Source organism: Triticum urartu, chromosome 4 (genome assembly GCF_003073215.2).
Source record: "Triticum urartu cultivar G1812 chromosome 4, Tu2.1, whole genome shotgun sequence".
NCBI lineage: Eukaryota > Viridiplantae > Streptophyta > Magnoliopsida > Poales > Poaceae > Triticum > Triticum urartu.
In genome coordinates this window covers 32,439,872-32,447,332 of record NC_053025.1, presented here as the reverse complement: position 1 = coordinate 32,447,332, position 7,461 = coordinate 32,439,872, and the positions used below count along the sequence as shown (strand labels likewise).

The window sequence follows — 7,461 nt, the reverse complement described above, 5'->3', positions numbered from 1 at the left end:
CTTTCAGTCTAGAAATTGAGGTTTGGTTGTACAAGGATGGAATTGTTGAATCAAAGAGTGGATATTTGAGATACGACATCATGTATCTTAGGAACATAAAAAATTGGCACAAAGAGTAGCAATTTTTAATGGGAAAACGATGACATGAACTTGCAAAGCGACATAACAAGATGAACTGATGAGTACACATCAGGTAAAAGAAATTAATTGCACACAAGGAAATCGGATAGAGAAACAAGACGATCAAAGAGTGTTGAAACCTCACTTAGAGTGGAATAGTACTGAAACCAAAAAAGAAGATGGTGAACAGTGCAAGTGGACGGCTCGAACAGAGTTGAAATAAGAAAAAAGGTATCTAATAGGACAGGGGATGCACCATGTACATAGGAGGGAAGAAGTACAAGAACAGTCCGCCGAAGTATTTGTACAAGATAAAAAATTGTATATTGTCTCGTATTGAGAGGGTTGATAATTTGCATTCATTTTTAACCAATTTCCGTCGGAACAACTTTTTGGATGACGGCGCAGATCAACAGTTGTAGAAGAATGCAACAGGCTGCGAATTTTCGGGCAATATTACATAGAACTTAACTCAAGCAAGTCCAGCTTACAAAGTAATCTCAATCCCAAACCGTACAAGCAATAATGAAACACGCATGCGTACAGTGGCGGGCCCAGGAATTGAAGTTAGCCGGGGCGAACACTTAATGTTTAATTTTTTTTCGCTACAAATGCAGCTATATTCAACCAGAACTTATAGCATTCAACAACAAAAGGATGAAAATACTATTTAAAACTAGTACACTGTTAAAAGTCGCCGAGGCTTCTTGACTGCTCACATGGACTCTTGCCCGCTTGAAATGCTCACTTATGCCACAATATGATCCCATAATTCCAACTTCCAAATGAGACCTACAAAATAATGAATGCATTAGCACAAGTGTGATGAGAGTTGTATATTTTGGTATAGTCATCTGATGGTAACTGGGTGGTGGTATACCTTTAAGACATAATTGCATAATGAACACGAGGTTCTGGAGGTAGATGACCTCGACGGTTCTTCAAGGCATGAAAATGAACCATAATCTCTTTATCACTAATTTCAGCAAATATCTCGCGCTCAACAAAGCAAACCATCAAATCATTAAGCCAATCATCACCCATCTTGTTTCGAAGATCAGTCTTTATAATATTCATGGCTGAGAAAACCCTTTCAACTGATGCAGTTGCCACCGGTAATGTCAATGCAAGTCTGATGAGCCGATAAACCAATGGAAATACCAGATGTTGTCTACTCTGAACCAACTTGAGAGCAAGAGAACTCAAACTATCGCAAGCCAAGAATCCAGTACTTCTTTTCATCACATCAATATATATGTTGAGTTGATCAGTCAACAGATAGCGCTCTTGTGAAGAGAAATCAATTGAGTAAATATTTGCAAGCTCAACTAGCTTATCATGATCAAAGTTGCTAAATGAGTCTCTAGGATCAAGGCAAGCAATGCACTTCAACAAGCGTGTAGAAGTTTCACTAAATCGATTATTCATCTCAACTATGTTTCTATCCAGCACCTCATTGAATATAGTTACCTTGTCGACCACCCATGGCTATTTGCTATTCAACATTCCAAGTTTCCAACTAACATATCAAAGGAAAGATACAAGAAGACTAGAAGAGGATACCTGTCGGTCGTCGGAGTCATGTGGCCGCTTCTGGTTGGTTGATCTGTGCGCCAAAGCCGCTTCCCCTGCCACAGCCGCAGCTTCTTCGGCAGCAGCAGCCTCAGCTTCAGCTTCTTCGAGTTCGACAGCGGCAGCAATCCCTATCCAATCCACCTCTTCATCGGAATCCATCACGCTCACTCAAGCACAGCCCCCAACTACCGCCCCGCCGCTGGCCGGCTGGCCTGACCGCCTCCAGCACCAGCACAGCATAACCGCCCCACGCCGCCGCAGTGCACGTACCCAGCCCCTCCCCTGACGATGCAGCAGCGAGTTGATGCAGACGCCGCCCTCCCCTCTCGCGGTGGCGCAGCAGCCAGCAGCAGTCTAGGTCGTGAGCGGATGGAGGGGAACGAATCGGGAATCGATGGGATCTGGATTGAGCGATTGGTTTTTTTTTTCTTTCTTTGACGAGGAAAGAAAAGACGCCTGTTTGGGCCTGGCCTATAGAATTAGAAACAGAGCCCAGTCCACTGGCCCAATTCTCTTTCTCCGTCACTTACCCCTTCGACCCTTAGCTGTCGTACGAACAGAAGAAAACACCGCCGCCGCTGTTCTTCTGATTAATCTGACGCGGTGACGCCTGCCGGAGGAAAGATAGGTAGCTGGGGGTCGATCCTCCGCCGCCGGCGACCCGGGGCAGCCGCCCCAGCTCGCCCCAATGGTGGGTCCGCCACTGCATGCGTACTACTAATATTTGTGTACATATTCACGTACATGTCCATGCATGCGTGATCATACACAAAGCTAAACCAACACACGAACGTATACATTATGTAAATGCTAATGCATGCATGCATCATAGTTCGATTATACACTGAATCACCATACGCAAATAAGTTTCGAGCCGACTGCGCGCCACCAGAGTATAGCCGATCGATCGATCATGGGCAGGGCCGGTCCTGAGATTTGGGGGGCCCGAGGCGAAACTAGAACTCGGGGCCCTTAATACAACATCCAAATAATAATAAGCATGCCTAAATTGCATTTAATAAATATGTATAGGATAATTTTTTTTTTGAGAAACATAAGTTACTCACTTGCAAGAAATATGTTGCAATGATGTTTCATATGAGATGAAAGGTAAAGTTGATTTTCACATACCTCTTCTCAAACCAGACATAAGTAAAACTCCATATATTAGGTGGGCAAGAAGTTGATCTATCCACCAATAACCTATCCTGACAAAACAGAAAGTATCAAAAGATCCATATAGAGAGGATAAGCTAAATCATGTATGCAGTGTAGACTAGGAAATATGGAGCTTGAGAGCGCTTAAGTAAATTTTTCCGTACAAGAGTGCACAGATTGGAATTGCATCCCGTTGAAATGCTTGAAAATGCATGGTAACAAAAGCACGTAGAAACTGATTGATGTGGATGTACTACGTAGCTAGCTTGATCAGCAGGCCACAACAGTCAGCACGAACAAGAAGATGACACCATGAAATTAATGAAATTGTTCCCTTATCCTAAGGTCCCGAGCAAGAGCAAAAGAATAGACTTGATGGTGCCGGAGGGAAGAGCTAATTCATAGGTGAATCTTTGAATTGAGGATTCATGGGTGGTTCTTTGGCGTGTTGTTGCCGCTGTTCGAAGTATCTGATCGTGTAGCGCCTTTGGACGCCCTGAACGTCTCAGCATCCCTCCTCGCCAGCAGCAGCCTCCGGCCACCTCGTTCACCGAGCGACGCCTCCGTGTCGGCACCGTGGAGTCGTATGGGCCTCGCCTCCACAGCAGCAAGGGAATCCCCGGCCGAGACAAGATCACAAGAGTTGCCACGAGGAAGGTGCACAGAGACTTGAGCAAAGCCATGATGGCCTTGATTGCAGCGAGATAGTTTTGGTCGTCCAACTCTCTCTGTATATGATCTACGCGGAGTGCTTGCGTTTGTGTGTAGCTGGCGATGAGATCGTGATGGTGCAATGGGATTGCTAAGCATGCCCCACGCATGCACTATATATAGGATGGAGCAACCGGTCATTTGGACTCAGAGAAATGGAAAGGTCTTCAGAAACATTCAACACAGTCCTCAAGCTTGGAAGATATCTTTCAAAGCAGAGCTGCTTCTTCTCCAGCACAAGATCAAAGATAAACATTCCACTGCTTTTAATCAGTGGGTGTTGAATAACTTTTAATTTGTCATCTATGTTAGAGAAAGGGAGATTTTACGGTGCATTATAATACACCAGAGCACATGTATTATATGGCCGATCTAACGGATGAGAATAATTGGGCCTTTTTTAAGCCCAAGGGTATTTTTGACCTAATTTTTTTTACCTTTAATCGGCCCAATTTGGTCCAAGGGTATTATCGTCCTAAATTTTTCGATTAAATTAATTGCATTAATAAAACACTTCATTATAGATGTCCCATCATCGTGCGTACTCTTTTGAATTTTGGTTCGAGCGGTTCGTCCTCTCTCCTCCTCTCGAGCCCTAACCTCGGGCGCCCTCGATCGCCGCCGATCGCCTCCGGCGCCCTCGATCGCCGCCGATCGCCCCCGGCGCCCTCGATCGCCGCCGATCGCACTCGCCGTGTCTACCCCTCCTGCTCCTACTCCCCCTCACCCCCTCCATCGCAAGTCACCCCAGTCGGGTCGCGGCGCCAGATCCTTCCCCTAGCGGACGCCACCTTCCCCGACCCGAGAGGCCACATCATCCTCATCGACGTGCATCAACTTTTTCACGCCGGATCTTCGCTGTAAGTGCCTAGCCATCTCAAATCTTTTCTGGCCCCTTCTGCATATAGAACCAATAGGGGTCGGATTTGATTCGGGTTTAGGATATGTCATGTGAGGTTTAGGGTTTAACGTTTCAGAAAGTTGTGAGGAGATTTCGGTCAGATTTGGTTAGGGTTTAGGATATGTCATCTGAGGATTAGGGTTTATGTTTTCAGAAAGTTGTGATGAGATTACGATTGAAAGGAAGTGTAAGTCGGATGTAGCTACGACATATTGAAGGACTTAGTTAGGATTATGTGGCATGAGAAAGTTGTCAGCAGATTTGGATTCAAAGAAAGTTATTTTGGATTTAGTTAGGAGATACTTTTGAATTGAGTTTCGAGATATTTTGGATTTAGTTAGGAGATAATTATTTTGTATGGAGTTTGGACTTATTTTGGATTTAGTTAGGACATACTTTTGGATTTTGTTACGAGATAATTTGGATTTAGTTATGATATAATTTTGAATGGAGTTTGGAGATAATTGATCTATCAGGGTGGATCTATCAAGGCATTTGAAGGACTCGTGGACTTTGGATTTAGTTAGGAGATCATCAGTTAGAGCTAGTACAATCAATTACAAATTTCTGGATTTAGTCAGGGCATATTTACTTACAGCTTTTGAAGGACCGAGTTAGGTACATGAATCCGATATGAAAAATTAAATCAATTATTTAAGCAGAGTAGTGCATAATTTCGGTAACGTATGCTATCCATCCGTAACATTGACTATCTGTTTCCGCTGGCAGCATAACGACATGGATGATAAAGGCAACGATGGCAAAAACTTGGGTGATACAGGCAAGGACGACAAGGACATGGGTCATAGAGGGAACAAAGGCAAAGGCATGGACCCCAAAGGAATGGATGGTATGTGCATGGATGATAAGGATAATGAGGATGCAGGCAAGGATGGCATAGACATGGATGATGTACACATACAAGGTAAATGAATTGATAATAAAGGCATGGCTGGTTCAGACCTGAATGAGTGTATGGAATACTTAGAGATTGTGAAGAAGACGTTCAGGACTGAGGAAGAAGCCTACATGTTCTACGTAGGCTATGCGAGAAAAAAGGATTTGGTGTTAGAAAGGATGATCTGAAGTACAGGGGTCCGGGTCCGAAACAAAATGCATACAGAAGGACATACAAGTGCTGCAAACAAGGATGGCAGGCCCTTAAGCACTTTAACAGAACTGAAAGAAAAAGAACACCGAGGGGTCTTTCTCGATGTGGGTGTCCCGCTCTTTTTCAGGTTGAGCTACAAGATAGCAGTGGCCCCTGGTTCGTCAAGAATTTTGTGGACAAGCATAACCATCTGTTTGTCCCTGCTGACCCGACTCCGTACTTGTCGGCTCATCGTAGAATGACTGACGCACAAAAGGCCGATGTCATCGAGTATGCTGTCGGTGGACTTCGAACACATCAGATTATGAATGTAATGGAGAAGAATGCCGGAGGTCCCGACAAGCTTGGATTTATAGATCGAGATCTATACAACCATGTTTCAGTCCAGAAGAAGCGCAAGATAGAAGGTAGTGATGCTAGATATTTGCTCACCTATATGATTGCACAGAAAAAAGCAGACCCGGAATTCTTTTTCAAATACACAAAAGACAGCGAAGGCAATTTGAGGAACATATTCTGGGCTGACTCACAATCCCGCATTGACTATGTTGCCTTTGGTGGTGTCGTGGTGTTCGACAGTACATATCGGTCTAACAAGTACAAGCTTCCGTTTATTCCATTTGTTGGTCTGAACCATCACCGCAGCACAATTTTGTTTGGGGTCGGTCTAGTGTCAGACGAGACAGTTGCATCATACCAGTGGCTTCTTCATGTATTTTTGGAGGCAATGTCCCAGACGACACCAATTTCAGCAATCACCGATGGGGACAGTGCAATGGCTAAAGCAATAGCTACTGTGTGGACCGGAACAGATCATCGTTTGTGCACGTGGCATATCGAGGAGAATATGGTGATGCACCTCCGCGAGGAAAAGCTGGAGCAATTTAGGGAATTCATTTACCGTCGTTGGGATGTTGATGAGTTTGAGAAAAGATGGGAGGCTTATAAGGTTCGGTTCAAAATAAAACCAACGGGCAAGAGGTCGTCATGGGTTAACAGGATGTACGAGTTGCGACACAAATGGGCTGCTGCGTACACAAAGGGTAGATATTTCCTAGGCATGATGAGTAATCAGAGGAGTGAGTCTCTCAACTCAAGGCTTCATGTGCACCTGAACAGGAAGATGCAACTTGTTGATTTGTTGCAGCATGTTGAGCACTGTGTATCCATAATGCGTAAGACTAAAGCAGCATTAGACGCAGTAGCAACACATACGATACCCTTCACTAAGCTGAATGCACACCCTCTGGAGATTGCTGCCTCTTATATTTATACAACTGTGATGTTTCCAAAGGTAAAGCGTCAGATTGTCGAAGGGACAAATTGGCAGGTCACGGACCGGGTAGCATGTGATGGTTTGGTCGTGTTTGGAGTTTTGCGCAAAGCCCCATATGATAAAGTCCCATATGGCAGGGATGCTAGAGAATTGCAAGGTAAGGAAGGTAAGTATGCTGAGGACTTGCATGAAAAAAAATTGGATGCTGAGGATCCCAATGACTTGGAAGGTAAGGATGCTGAGGACTTGCATGCAAAAAACTTGGATGTTGAGGATCCCAATGACTTGGAAGGTAAGGATGCTGAGGACTTGCATGCAAAAAACTTGGATGCTGAGGATCCCAATGACTTGGAAGGCAAGGATGGTGTGGACTTGCATGCCAAAAACCTGGATGCTAAGGATCCCAATCACTTGGAAGGTAAGGACAGTGAGGAGTTGGAGGCAAAAAAGTTGGATGCACAAGGCGTGGATGCTAAGCCTGTGGATTTTATATATCACGTGACTTGTCTGTTTACAGGAGCAAGACTGGATGATGCAGCTTGTAAATGTAAAAAGTTGGAAAGTCAGGATTACCCATGCGCACATATATTCCGCGTTCTGGATCATCTT

General features: G+C 44.5%; 1 long non-coding RNA gene across 1 annotated transcript; it reads right to left on the bottom strand.

Annotated features, from left to right (window-relative positions):
• Positions 1–563: 563 nt before the first annotated feature.
• LOC125550458 lies at positions 564–2,121 on the bottom strand. Its single transcript, XR_007301648.1, has 3 exons — positions 1,684–2,121; positions 1,001–1,406; positions 564–912 (listed from the first exon to the last, which is right to left on the bottom strand). It is a non-coding gene; the product is annotated as an uncharacterized LOC125550458 (long non-coding RNA).
• Positions 2,122–7,461: the final 5,340 nt, after the last annotated feature.